At 36.0% G+C, this 15,148-nt stretch overlaps 1 long non-coding RNA gene across 1 annotated transcript; it reads left to right on the top strand.

Moving 5' to 3' along the window:
- The first annotated feature begins 2,946 nt into the window (after nucleotides 1-2,946).
- On the top strand, nucleotides 2,947-7,878 carry LOC147572483 (uncharacterized). Its single transcript, XR_015246165.1, has 2 exons — nucleotides 2,947-3,270; nucleotides 7,396-7,878. It is a non-coding gene; the product is annotated as an uncharacterized LOC147572483 (long non-coding RNA).
- Nucleotides 7,879-15,148: the final 7,270 nt, after the last annotated feature.

Below are 15,148 nucleotides of genomic sequence, written 5' to 3'. Positions count from 1 at the left end.
GTTTGGCCTCTAACATCAATATTCTTTAATAGACACTTAGGACATGGGTATTGGATGATGCCAATAAACAGATACTTCCCTGATGCCACTGTCTTTGGAATAAAGTTCCCATAACTGAAATTCCTGCCAAGTAGATTAAAAAGCATTGTATAAGATACTCCAACTCCTTCTGATACAGACCCAAGATTGGACCAAAGTCTTTCTTCACTAGAAAATAAGAAATCTCCTCAACAACTTTACAGCACTCACTTTAAATGTGAGAATTCTTCACCTCAATGAGAGGACGATGTCATCTATATGCTCCTGAAAAAAGAATCCTGACCATGATATGAACAGAATAAACTTGACTGAAAGTCTATCTATATACAACATTATGAAGTACTGAATGATTTTATTTGTGACAAATTTTTAAAGGATATAATATTTATACACTCAAATAACTTGCCTTTTCATATAGTCTTCTTAGCTTTGCTTAGCTACTAGTGAACACCCAAATTTTACTAACTCAACCACCTTTTCCATCTTGATGAGAGCCTCAGAAACTATTCACTCCGAGGTTTTGGTCTGATAAGTTTTACTCAAAAACATAACTGCTTTTAATTGGTTTGGTGCTGTTAGAGAGATGTAAAAAGTGAAATCAGCATTAGGTATTGATCTCACAGTTAATTAACTTTTATCTTGAAGTTAGTATCTCCCTAATTAATGATGTGCATGCTAATAAAGAAAGATGTTCTCTGTAACAGATGTGTATTTGATTCTCCTACATTTTCACTCTGAGGGAAGAACCTGCTAAATGTTAAATTACTTTTTTTTTTTTTTGGTTTCAAAATCACCCCTAATCTCATTACTCATTTCACTCCTATAAGTGAACAAATTTGTTCTTCACTTAAGTCTCTATATATTCTGTAAGCTATATATCACGATACGTAGAGATTCATGGTTCTTTCGATCTTTCTTTATGTAACATATCCTTTATTCTTCTAAGGGGAATCTGGATCTCTACCCCATTTTTCTGAAACTTAATTGTAATTCATAAAAACATATTAAAGTTTACTTTTTTCTATAACCTCAAGATCTTAAGTTATTAATGTTTCAAATATGTTACTCATAGATTTAATTTAAAATTTAAAAAAATATATTCGGGGCGCCTGGGTGGCGCAGTCGGTTAAGCGTCCGACTTCAGCCAGGTCACGATCTCGCGGTCCGTGAGTTCGAGCCCCGCGTCAGGCTCTGGGCTGATGGCTCAGAGCCTGGAGCCTGTTTCCAGATTCTGTGTCTCCCTCTCTCTCTGCCCCTCCCCCGTTCATGCTCTGTCTCTCTCTGTCCCAAAAATAAATAAATGTTGAAAAAAAAAATTAAAAAAAAATATTCATTTCTTTATTTTGAGAGAGTGAGAGACAGAGAGAGAGAGAGAGAGAGCGAGCAGGGGAGGGGCAGAGAGAGAGAGGGAGAGAGAGAATCCCAAGCAGGCTTCGTGCTGTCAGAGCAGAGCCTGATGCAGGGCTTGATCCCACAAACCATGAGATCTGAGACGAAATCAAGAGTAGGTCACTTGACCAACTAAGCCACCCAGGCACCCTTTTTATTTAAATTTTGATGAGAAAATAATCACTGATTTTTAATAAATATATGTTATTTATGACAAAAACAACTATCTGTGTTTCTAAGACATGCACCAAAACATATATATTGAATATCCCACTACTTTTAAGTAGTGACTCATGGCAGATTGTGTTATTCATTGCTTTTGTTGGCAAAGAAAGAGATCAAGGTTCTCTAGAGATACTTGTTCGTGTCTCGCTGTAGCCTAGCTTTTGAGTTGCACATATTATGAAACACTTAATTCAACCTCAAGATATGAAATCTTGTTACACTTGGGTTTCTTTAATAATAAAGTTCATTGAAAGTTGTGGATAATAGGTATATTCACAGTGTTGATGGTCTTGGAGGCTACTCCATAGCTATATATCAAATTACAATAATACCTGAATGGGTTCTGAATCAGCACAATGAAAATTAGTCAGAGAGCAGAGTACCTATTGGTTTATATAGCATTATATATACCACACAGGAATCATGATATGAATTTTTATATTGTCATTTGGTGGTTTGGTAGAACCACTTGACCAAATGTGACTATGAAAATGTCTTTATCTTAGCCCAGATCACCTTTTTATTTCCCATTTTCCAGGTTTGACTGTCTTCACTCTGTGGGTCTCAAAATGTTTCATTACCTTCTTGGTAGTTTAGGAATTCCCTTGTATCAAGTACTTAAATCATTGTTATGTAATATCAGAATTTCTTTATTCTCAAAGGTCAGCTTTTAAATGAATATTATATTTATATAGAGACATTACATTACATTTTACAGAGAGACATTATATTTAAATAGACCATTATATCAATCAGCTACATTGATACATAGCTATTTGCCCCTTTGCTGTGGTAAATGCCCAATGGCAGTCATTTATGTTCTCGCCTTCATTCTCCATTTGTATTTCCCTTTCTCTGTCCCTTTTTAAGGGTATATGACACTGTCCAGGTTCTCAGATGATGGTCTTAATTATCATACAGTCTACACACCTGCTAGATTGCTAAGCATTTTGTATTCATGTTCTTTATTTTATTTAATTATTACGACAACCTTAAAAATAGATATGATTGTTTGCTCTTTATAGATTAGGAAATTCAGGCTCTGTACTGTCATTTAACTTGTCTGAGTTTTGATAGATTAGGGACACAGAAAAGGCAAAATTAAGTTTTAGATATCAGTGATGCCATGGGGCTAATTTCTGGAGTGTCAATATAGAAAAGTCATAAGTACATAGACGCCAGTGTCAGACTCTCTGCATTCAAGTCCTGGCTCGCCTCCTTTTCCTGGATTTGTGAACTGTTGTCATTCTTGAACTTCTCAAAACTGCAGGGCTTGCATCATTGTAGGAGGCAGAATGCCCCTTCTTAACTCGGAAGATTATTGTGAGAATTTGATGAGATAATGCATATAAAGAGCATAGTGTCTGATGCGATAAATTCTCAAGAATTTTAGTCATTAATATATCTTATTTTCTTACCAAATTGATAGGAAAGGGTTATTTTCCCCTTGCAATTTTGATGGAGCATAACCTCCACATTGAAGCTGAGTTCAAAGTTTCCTCCATTTCACAGAAACATGGGCAGCATCACTGAAGATTCCTTCCGACTGCATTAGTCCATCACTTCATGAAAAGAAAGACGCCACTATTATACAGATGACAACAAATACAAGAAAAAGTAAATACAAAAATCCAGTCATAACTGAATTGAGACATTGCTTTTGAATATTCATTGTATTAAAAACTTGATTCCTTTCTTAATATGTTTTTAAACCACTAATTACTGTGTATTTGCCACATGATAAGCACTTGGCTAAGCTTTTTTGATGTAGCATTTGCTTCTCAGAATAACACTATGAAATAGACATTTTTATCATCATTTAACAGACAAGAAGACAGAAGCCCAGACTGTTACTTAGCTTTCCAAAGATAATGCAGCCATTATCTGATAAAACATGGATATGACCTGGTATGACCTGGGCCTTCCCTTTCTGGTCTACTTTCCTCTCACTATACCAAGTCTCTCTTAAGACTCAGTCTACATTTGTCACATGATAAATGCTTACACTTTGACCTTCAATATTGGTTGTCATCTGTGAGTTTTGGAGTGAAAGAAAAATGGACCCCACAACCATCTCTAGGTTAAATTAATCAATAAATACATAAGCAATGTCTAATTCATTAATATAGCTACAGCCAATGGCAAAATCATACTGAAGAAGAAAATTCCACTTGAATGTATTGATCTTGTGAGACAGAAAACTTTTTTTTTCTTATCAAAGATTTCAAGATCCTGTCCCACAAAAAGTTTTCCAATTCCCCCTTCTTGGGCAATAACATGAGCATGAAAGTCTTTTAAAGGTATATTGATTTATATTATGCAATAACACATTTTCATTAATTTACCTCCATTTCTACCCACCAACTTTCTTTCTCCCCGAGTTTTCCTTCCTGATCACAATGTAATATGTATAATTTGGAATTTCCTTAGAGTAACAGTGTCATAAAATTTAAGGGGGAGAAAGGGATTTTGGAAACCACATAATTTATAATTTTATTATAAAGATGTTAAAGCTCAAACACAGAAATCATTTGTGGTCTGGTGAAAGTCACAGAAGTGAGACATAACAAAATCTATATTTCACTTTCTTGATGAATTCAATATCCCTTCAGGAACTATTCCTATAAGAGAGTGCTAGACCTATAAGAGATTTTCCTCCATGGAGGAATTTGCAATATGGATGGAAAGAAAGGTACACAGAGATAAACTCATTTAGTCAGTCAAGACAGATTCTCCATTAAAGAATGTTACCACAGTGACATGTGCATACATATATGCATATAAAGAACATTATTACCAAGAGTAGAAATAATACACACAAAAAATGATGTGGCATAAATCTTATGTCTATGAGCATCTAGAATATAAAAGTCAAAGGGCTGGACAAAGACTAAAGATGGAGAGAAAACAGAAAACACTCCGAATAAGGCACAGATCAGTGTGCTTGGAGCATCTTCTGAAAAAATAATCTGTTCACACTCTTTATCCAAAGAGGAGGACGTGTCAATTTCCTTCAAAAAGCTAATGGCCCAGGGCAGAGGTTACCTCCCCCACATTAATCCAAGAAAGAGGCCCTTGCAGCTGCTCCATGCAGGGTCTTTGGGCTCCTTGAAGAGCTGCCTTAGGATTTAGGAGGAAAAAAACTAGGGTTATGACTTTCTGGCAATGAAATGAATAATTTGCAGCCACACAATTATTGGAACAAATTGACAAGAAACATTAAACGTCTCTATTACCAGTAAAAGTGTAAAAATATGAGAAAAATGTCATCCTGGAGCAGATCAATCATTTAAGCATTCCAGTAAGTGGTTTCTCAAAATGTTACACTCAAGATCTCTAACTTTCTTTGACAGCCCGACGCACACCCGCCATCAATTAATTTATCTCAATTCTTCTTGTATGTCTATTTTCAACATCACCTTTCTGGGAAAAGACTTTCATATGTTTATAATCCCTTTCAAGTGTGAAAGGTGACCCTTACTCTGGTAATTAGACATCAGATAAAGAAATCTGAAGTCACAGTATACGCATCCTTGAAAATGTTTTAGACTTCAATTATCTCAACTCTCAGCTTTTATCTTTGAAGGTTAGAGTCCTCTTTCTTGTGTGTGCATCATTATACGAAAGGTGGTCACTCCCATTTCATCTGCAACTCTATTGAGATGTCCAGTATCTTTCAAAAATGTCATCATTTACTGGAAAACCACTAAAATCTATGGAAATTCCCTTTGAGGCAAAAACACTTTAAAAAACCCCAAGTAATACCATGTACAGAAAGACCCAGAGTACTTACTTGTCATGTTTTCTGATTTGTTTTGTTTTGTTTTGTTTTTAAATATCAGATAGACAGCTAACAAACAGTTGGGGTAGAGTAAGCCATGTTAAAGTAGGACGGTTTGTTCCTGTAATTGCTCTTCCCAAAGGATCGTGCTGTCTGTGCACAGTGCTGACCACTCGGCTGCTCCCGTAGTGACAATTTCTCCTCGTACTCTATGAATACCTGAATGAAAATTTGTTTTGAAAAAATAAAAAAGAGGCAACACTTATGGTGGATACAATACTGACAGGATTAACATGAATTGTGATATCAATTTCCATTTAATGTAAAATTACTATCAAGCATACTCATTTTATGTCTCTTTTCCCCCATTAAAATATAGCATTAACACTATGTAAGTTTTTCAGGAGATAGTTATGAAATCAGCGTGCAGAGGTGAGGGCCTGACACATCGTGGGAGTTCCTTAAATATGTTCGAATGAGTAAACGAGCAGTTCTAGGCAAGCACAACACCTAGTCATTTGGCACGTAATAAATAAAACTGTATTTGAATAATTAACCAATTAAGTGCCTTAAACACTAACCCAAGACATTAAATTGACCAGGGAAGGTCCCTATTCTCAATTTAGAGGTTAGAATTATGAATGTTGAGAAAATTTTTCCACTACCTGCTAACTGACCCAGCAGAAAGAGAAAATTAAAAAATAATTTAAAAATAAATCTTCCAGGTTACACTTAGGAAAGTCACCCTATACCTTTAACTCTTCTTTTGCTACATCATTACAATTAGCATAGAGACCAGGGCACCTGGGTGGCTCAGTCAGTTTAGTGTCCAACTTCAGCTCAGGTCATGATCTCACAGTTTGTTTGAGCCCCGCCTCGTTCTCTGTGCTGACAGCTCAGAGCCTGGAGCCTGTTTCAGATTCTGTGTCTCCCTCTCTCTCTGCCCCTCTCCCGCTCATGCTCTGTTTTTCTCAAAAATAAATAAACATTAAAAATTAAAAAAAAAACTAGCATAGAGACTACCTAGAAATCTATCTATAAAATATATAGTCTCTTTTTTGCTTTTTGATAAAATGAAGAACATATAATCAAAGAAATTGCAAATAATCTTTTTTTTTGTTGTTTCCCTGGTTCCTGTGAAATTTGACAAGTACTTTGCCATAGAAATCAAATTAAAAATATTCTCAAGAGCTTTTCAGACATGTTTATTAAGTAGTTTCAATATGTTCTCAGTTCATTGTTTTCTAAAACAAAAAAGGTAGAATTACTACTTTTTATCACTCATTGATGCATTCAACAAATGTATTAAGTACCAGCTACATGCCAATAGTCCTGAAAAAGGCAATTCATTCATGTCCATGTTCATCACCATTAGTTTATAATGTTAAATATCTGGACAACCTAATTTCAAACTATTAAATTACTTAAATAAACTGCACTCAACCAAATCTGTATAGCCATTACCATTTAAAATTTATACAGAGAAATAATTGTTTATGATAAATTGTTAATTTTTATTTTTATTTATTTTTTAAGTTGATTTACTTATTTTGAGAGAGAAAGAGTGTAAGCGAGAGAGAGGAAGAGAGAGATTCTCAAGTGGGCTAACAGCACAGAGCCCAATGAGAGGCTTGATCTCACAAACCATGAGTTCATAACCTGCGTTCAAGTCAAGAGTCGATGCTTAACCGACTGAGCCACCCAGGTGCCCCTTAAATTGTTAATTTTTAATTGAAAGGGTTGACACATTCTCGTTGGAATCTGGTTGTATTTTACTTCATAATTCTATAGACATACATATAAAGATAGCAAAGTCGGTACTATGGCTAGACGACAAAATAACATATTTTCATGTATTAGAATTAAAAAACCTTAAATGTTTGAAATTAAACAAAATGTTAAATTTGGTTATTTCAGTTATATACTTAGTGAAATGCTTTATTGTTTCATTGTTTTCCCAGATTTTCTAGATTTTCAACATACTTTTATTTGGCATGAAGGATATGTCCGGAGCTAAGCAAGAGCTGAAGAGGCAGAGGTAAAAAGGATACCATTCTGAAGATCCAAGGGCCAAGGTCTTGGGAATAGTTAAATATACTACAGCAGGCGTTAGCAGAAATTGGTAAGATGGACAGAGGCAGAGGCTGCAGGGAGGTGGAGCCTGAAACCATGTCTTTGGGAGAAAGGTTTCTTACTACCTAGATAGCATTTAGTCAGCAATGAATGTCTATCGTATTAAGAAAACATTATAATGAATATTACTGTGTTTGATTTGACTAAAAATAAAGAATGAGTGTTCATATTCTATTAGAAAAATCTAGGAGGTGGATCCCAGTATCAACCAAACAACCTATATTCAACAGATGGCTTATAATCCATGTTTTAATTCTCTGGGAACATGAAATTCCATTTTGAAATAAAAGATAGAGATTTCTTAATGATTACCCCAGTGATTTGAATTCCATTCCCAGCTCTGCATAGGGACTTCATCGTGTCACATTAGATGAATCACTTAATCTTTCCAAACTGTCATCTATCAAAATACCTTGACAGTGATTATATATGTTAGGTCCCTGAGGAAATTTATGAGGATGACCTTAAGTTCCATTCTTTGCCAAAATGAACAGGAGGGACCAGGAAAATGTCTAAAATTATTATTTCATGTGAAAAGATAAACAAAAAATGGAAATTATTTTTTTCAAGGACATTGGTGTTCAAAAGCAAAAATCAATTTTTCAGCATTTTCAAAGTTCATATAAGACTCCATGTACCTGAATCTTTTCCAGATTAGTTTCTGTATGAAAAATATGAGATGCTTTTCTGGTATATGTTAAGGCAAATCTTTGGGAGTCTTCTTAGGTCAAATCAATGAAGGATTTAGATTTCTTTCCCTTTAATTTTAATTCAGCATTTCTAAAGTACTAAGACTTAAAAAATGGAAAAAAATATTGTGAGTACATATTCCTCTAAGTGTGACAACTAAATTAATATTTTTAAATGCAGTTAAACTAATATTGTAACAAGATTTAAAGCACAGTTCATTAAAAAAACACAATTTTAATAGTGTACTTGAAGCTTGCTCAGGTGAATTAGAACTACAATACAAAATGTGCATGTATGAATGTTAAAAAAATATTGAATATTTTAAAATACTTGAGTCACAAAGAAATTTTAAATTTGGAAAAAAAAAATCCATCACAGGTCTTCAAATATACTCCTGGAGTTTCGGGAGAGGGTACTGCACTATTTTATATATACTTAACATTTGTTTCATTTTATTAAAGAATATCCTGAAATCTCCAGAGCTTAACTGCCTTGCTCAAGACCATACTGCTGTTAGTTTCATGATATATGCCTATAAGAGATCGCTTAAAGACAGATGTCACATTTGACACCTAAGTTAGGTGAACTAAAAGCTGGTGACTTGAGAAACCCATCTGAGAGCCTGATTTCCTTCACCTCACAGTCTCTCTGGTGACCTATTTGTTGGCATCTTTGGGAGAAAGGAAAATGGGTTAAGGTAATAATTTTCATGCTCTCTAAATATGGCATATGCAAATTCATAGGCATATGCAGTTTTTAAAATAGGGTCTAAAGGGCTACATGGTTAGGTGTAGCCCTGATTCAGATGGGGGGGGACACTTCACAACATTTAAATCCTCAAATCTCAAGACACTCTTCATTCCTGAAGGTCAGCATCTCCGAGAGTAAATAAAAGGAGAAGATTAAAAATGGTGGAGAATTTCAAAGAGAAGAAAGAAAGTAATTTATAGAGGTTATGCCATGGCCATCAATACAAGAATTGCTTCACATATACCTTGAAGATCCATTATTCTATGTTGAAGTGTGTCTTTTGAATTTAAGAAATTTTGAACGTGGAAAAAAACCAAGGAAAGTTCTCTTCAAAGAAGTTTGATCTTCCTGGCCCATAATTACCTCTCCAGCTTTGTCTGTTACCCCTCACATATTCACTCTGGCCGTTCTATTTACATGGAATTGCCAACAGCTCCACACACACCTTGATTTTCCTTATCAATGCTATTTCCTGCCTCTAATATTCCCTTTCCCTTTCTTGCCTCCTTTCCTTTCTCTTACTTATTTTTGTGTTAACTTGTACTTGAAGACATCAATACAAATTGATACTTGTGCAATTCAGACAGCAGGTCCCCCAGGAGTCCTGCGTCATTTTTTCTGCTGCTCCCTATGCCACTGTCACCTGTTTTGGGTGCCTTTTTGTTAAGCCCCTGAAATCTATGGTCATCTCTGTCATCATATTGCAATAGCCTTTGTAATTATGAATTAGTCTCCACTATTCCCCTTGACCTGCCTGAGTACAGGGATTGTCTTTTTCATATTTGCTACACCGATGCCAAGCTTGGTACCTGACACATAGTAGTTAAAGAACACTGCAGCTGCTAAGTGAACACTTGGGAGCGTCAATAAATGAGCCCCTGAAGTACTAGGTTTAGTACTAGAGGCAGGGAGTACTTTTGGGGAGCAGAGTTGAGCAAACACCACCAGAATGACATGGTTTGAGGAGAAGATGTTCCCTAAAAGTCTTTTTCCTTGTAATGTTAGCATTACAGTTTTCTTCTATGGAATCAGGCATTCAAAAAGCACCAGTTAAAATGCAGATGGGTTGCCCACAAGGCATAATATACCAATTCATTGGCATCCACTCTCAAATAACAGAGAGCTTGAGTATAAAGAAATTAAACTCAAAATAGATATGTTTAGATAAAATAGTTCACCCAAGCATAAACAATTGCCCTGGGGCGGGGGGGGGGGGGGGGGGGCGGGGCAGAGGGAAGAGAGGAGGAGCTGCCAGCCAAATATGAAAAAGTTGAACAGGGAAGCCATGAAAATGTCATTTGTTTTCAGATAGTGTCTAATCTTGGCTGTAGAGAAAGACAGAAATTTTGAAATCATGAGAAAAGAGTGAGGAATCCTATCCAAGAAGACAAAGAAGGTTTGGGGGGTGGGGGAAAGATTAAATAATAAGAAGGTTAAAATCCTCATGGCCCTAAAGCTCAATGTACCAAATAGAAGCTTTTGATTTTCCTTGTGTCCTTTCTTGTCACCATTTCACATTTGTCACCCTGCTGCAATATAAGAGATCACGGAACAACTTTTGGCCACTCTCACTGTGTGGTCTGCCTCTTCCGCTTACCTGGTGGAGGCCTCTCATTCATGTCCTGGTTTTAGGCTTGCTATGAAATAATGTTGGGAATGTCAACCTTGGGTTTCTGGGCTTCTTGCCAGGTATTCACTTGTTGTTCTCTCTCCATGACAGCAACGAGGATACATCTGCTACCCCTGACCTTGTTATACTATTTTACTTCATTTTCTTGTATCTTGAGGCATGTCTTCAGACAAAGAAAGGAAGAAAGAAAGAAAGAAAGAAAGAAAGAAAGAAAGAAAGAAAGAAAGAAGAAGAAAGAAAGGTTCTAATCATTGGCTATACTGTTTCTTCGACAGCTACAAATTACATTCTAACTTCTTTACCTTTTAACTTCTTTCTACCCTAGTAAAAATGTTCATAGTTGCTGTGGTGAACATCAAGACGTAACAGCCTAAATTTCCATGGACAAATTTTACAAAATGTGGCCTCAGCAAATATCAAAGCCATTTCTTTTTCTGCCTTTAGCATTTCCTTCCAATATGCATCCTTTTGTGGATTCATTGCTTGCATTGTGGAAAGCCAACATAAAATTTTAATATTAAAAGTAAAAACTGATTTTTTTGGCAACCTCTAAGGTGGCTCCAGAGACAAACCTAATGAATTAAAATCTGGGCTCCTTCACCTATCAGCTAGCAAAATTCATTAGGTTGTGAAACTTTGTTTAATTTCTCTAAGTCTTTGTTTCCTAGATATATCAAATGGAAATAAAATGAGTGGCCATCCTACAGTAGCTGAGATTATTCTTTGGCAAACACAAAGGAGTTTGCACAGGGTATGGGACAAGGTGAGCCCACAACATATGTAAACTGTTGCAACTGGATTAGCAATTCTATCAATACCCCTGTTCTAGTCTCAGCTCAGTGATGACTTAACAGTGTGAAATTTGGCAAGTCTTCTAAACTTCTAAGTAGGCATTGCCCCCAAAGAACATTGGTAGGTTATCCATTTCTTTTGTCACAGGGCTTGGAAAGAGTTGTCTCATGGATGTTGCAGGATGTCCTGATTTTTGGAAGAACGTTTACAACAATTGAAGTATCAGATTCTAATTTTCTGCTGCCTTCCAACTTGAATTTGTATCTTAGTTTTCCAAGTATAAAATGAGAATAATTTAATTAAATATTAAAACTCTTCATGTGTCTTCTGTATGCCAATAGATCAAAAATATAAACGAGAGATTTCATACTGCTCAAGGAGATTATGTTCAATGGAAAAGACTGATTTTAAACACTGATAAACATTGGAAATGTAGCCTAATGGGGAACATGGTCTCTGGATCTATTTGAATGCCAGAATTCAAATCCCAGCGTTACCACTTACCAGTTCTATGACCTTGAAAACACTTCTTAACCCCTCTCTGCCTTTGTTTTCTCACCCATCATTAAAAAAAATATATCAATAAGATGTGTTATAAAGATCAAATAAATTGATATTTTCAAAGATCTTAGAAGAATGAAGATAACAAATAATATAAAAGTAATTAAATAAATGATAATATTAACACAAGTCAACATTTGAGAACTACTGTAGCAAAAATAATTGGGAAGAATAATGAAAACAGAAGATGGGAATATGTATTATGGAAGAAAACGCTTGATATAAAGATAGGACAGATCCTCTGAGTCCCCAAAATTGGAAAGAATTTTTACATCAAGTATATTATTAATATTTGAATAGTATAAAGAGAAATATAATTTAAAAGTTACCAGAACATTATATTTTATTTAGTGAGATTTTTAAAATTCAGTAACATGAGTTCTGAACTAAGCCGCTTGCCACTTTATACTTGCCAGCTTCTACTTGTGTGACTTTAACCAAGTGTCTAAAACTCTGTTCTTCTATTTCCTTGGTTGCAAAGAAAGGGAATAATAACATCTGTATCAAAGGAATGTTCTGAGAATTAGGTACCTTAATTCATGCAAAGTACTTAGAAGAAGACTGGGTGCATGGTAAATATTTAGTAAATGTTATTAAAGGGTATATTTTCATGCACCATTACAGAATTGTATATAAATCACTGTACCCACAGCTTTTACTTCAATTAATTAGCATCTGTCAACCCATAACGTGGTGTAATTAGTATAAACTCACTATCTTGCCATCATCCATTCTCTTGCCAGAGAAAACGTGACTGATCCCAAAATATGAGCTAATGTGTACAAGGTGAGAATATCTGAAAAAGTTTTACCACAAAAACTAAAATGTGTACTTAAAAAAAAAACATATTAGAACTTCCTTGGTCTGCCCTTTAGCAAGAGAGAGGGAGAGAGAAAGCTTCTGTATTTTCTCATTAAATTAGCTCTAGTTGCAATTGAAGAAACTGTGTGACCATCTTAAAATATTGAGCAAATAAGAAGATATAGTGTGCTTTCTGACAGAACTTTGATATGTACTTATTCCACAAATATTTGTCAGCATAGGAAGGGTTTCAAAAGCATCCTTACCATACTCTGCTACATTATATATCTTCTCAACTTAGAAAAAAAAATTGTGTTATAACTACCCTGAAAATTCATTCTGATTTTTTTTTTTTTTTTTTTTGCTTTTCCCAATTAATATTTAGTGCTTTAACATTTATTTATTTTTGAGACAGAGAGAGACAGAGCATGAATGGGGGAGGGGCAGAGAGAGAAGGAGACACAGAATCGGAAGCAGGCTCCAGGCTCCGAGCCATCAGCCCAGAGCCTGACGCGGGGCTCGAACTCACAGACCGCGAGATCGTGACCTGGCTGAAGTCGGACGCTTAACCGACTGCGCCACCCAGGCGCCCCAATATTTAGTGCTTTAAAAGAACAGAGCCTGGGTGGCTCTGTCGGTTAAGTTTCCAACTTTGGCTCAGGTCATGATCTCGCGGTCTGTGAGTTCGAGCCCCACGTCAGGCTCTGTGCTGACAGCTCAGAGCCTGGAGCCTGTTTCGCATTCTGTGTCTCCCTCTCTCTGCCCCTCCCCCAATCACACTCTATCTCTCTCTCAAAAATAAATAAACATTTAAAAAAATCTTAAAAACTATAAATATCGCTTTTTTAAAGTAGACTGCATTATTATGTTCCATAATTTTATTAATTTAACCTCATTGGTGCCTTCTTTATGTAAGACATTGAGTAAATAGTCATCAGGTAGGGGAGGGGTGTAGCTTGGCATAAACTCTACCCAGTGGAGATTATACCTGAGCTGAGTCTTAACAAATAGTGGGGAAGAATTTTGTGAAAAAATAAACTGAGCTGTTAATAACAGTCACTTTAAAGAACAAATACATCAATACGGTTGAATTGCAATGAAAAGAATGGGGCTGATATAATTTAGGAAATAAACTGGATTCAGGTCACACGTGCTCAATATGTCTTCTAAAAAACTTGCTCTTTGTAAGAGACAGGGAACCATTGAGACAATTGAATTCCGATAGAAGCAAAAAGATCAGATACATATGTTGGAGAGATCCCTTTCTTACAAGAGCAGAGGATGGATAGGAGGAGGTGGAGGCAAAACCACATGAACCAGTAACACTTCCTACTAGCAGCTGATCCTGCAAAAGATGAATGTGTTAACTAAAGGACGGAAAGAAAGGGATTAGTTTTTAAAAAAATTTTTTTTAATCTTTATTCTTGAGAGAGAGACAGAGTGTGAGCAGGGAGAGGAACAGAGAGAGAGGGAGACACAGAATCTGAAACAGGCTCCAGGCTCTGAGCTATCAGCACAGAACCCAACACAGGGCTCGAACTCATGAACTATGAGATCATGACCTGAGCTGAAGGTGGCCGCTTAACCAACTGAGCCACCCAGGTGCCCAAGAAAGGATTCATTTTTAAAGAGGTTTATAGAGTCAGGACTTGGTGATTATTTAGATGTGTGGGACAAAAGAGAAAGGGTTTGGAGAATATTCACAGAATATTCACAAAAGAGAAAGGGTGTGGACGTAGGAGACCACATGAATCTTTGTGCCACCCTCAGATAGAGGAGACAAGGAGAGAAAAGCACATTATGAAAGAAAAGTGAGTTCAGACAAACAGCATATTATGTCTGAGGAGCCTGTTTAAGAATCAAGTGGAAATGTCCAGTAAGTGGTTGGATATCTGGGTTTGGAAGTCAGAAAGGGTGTTTGTGCTATTAGCATCATTGGATGTACATGAGCTTTCTAAGAGTGAGAGTGGCATATGAGAAGAAGGAAAGGATTAGGCCAGAAAAATCGAATCCAACAAAGGGGGTTAGAAAATAGTGGGTAAGGAGGAAAGAAGAGAGACAAGGTAAGCTAGCATGTTGTCACAGAAGCCAAGAGAAGAATTTCAAGAAGGAGGAAGTAGTCAATGACACTACCACAAAGCTTTGATGAAGTGTTTATCAGATTTCAGTGTGTAGTTTATGGGTTTACGAGCTAGAAAAGTTGCCGTGGAATGACGATGGTACAGTAATTTCGGGAGTAAATTGTAGGTGAGAAAATTAAATGGGATATGTGAGTGGGCACAAAAAGTTGAAGAAATTTGAATAACAGAGGAAAAAAAATAAGGTAGTTAACTACAGAACCAGAGGGATATTTGGGG

The sequence above is a fragment of the Puma concolor genome, chromosome E4 (assembly GCF_028749965.1).
Source record: "Puma concolor isolate L17-30 chromosome E4, mPumCon1.1.hap2, whole genome shotgun sequence".
Taxonomy (NCBI): domain Eukaryota; kingdom Metazoa; phylum Chordata; class Mammalia; order Carnivora; family Felidae; genus Puma; species Puma concolor.
The sequence above is the reverse complement of the archived record's forward strand: the minus strand, read 5'-3'. Positions and strand labels throughout refer to the sequence as shown.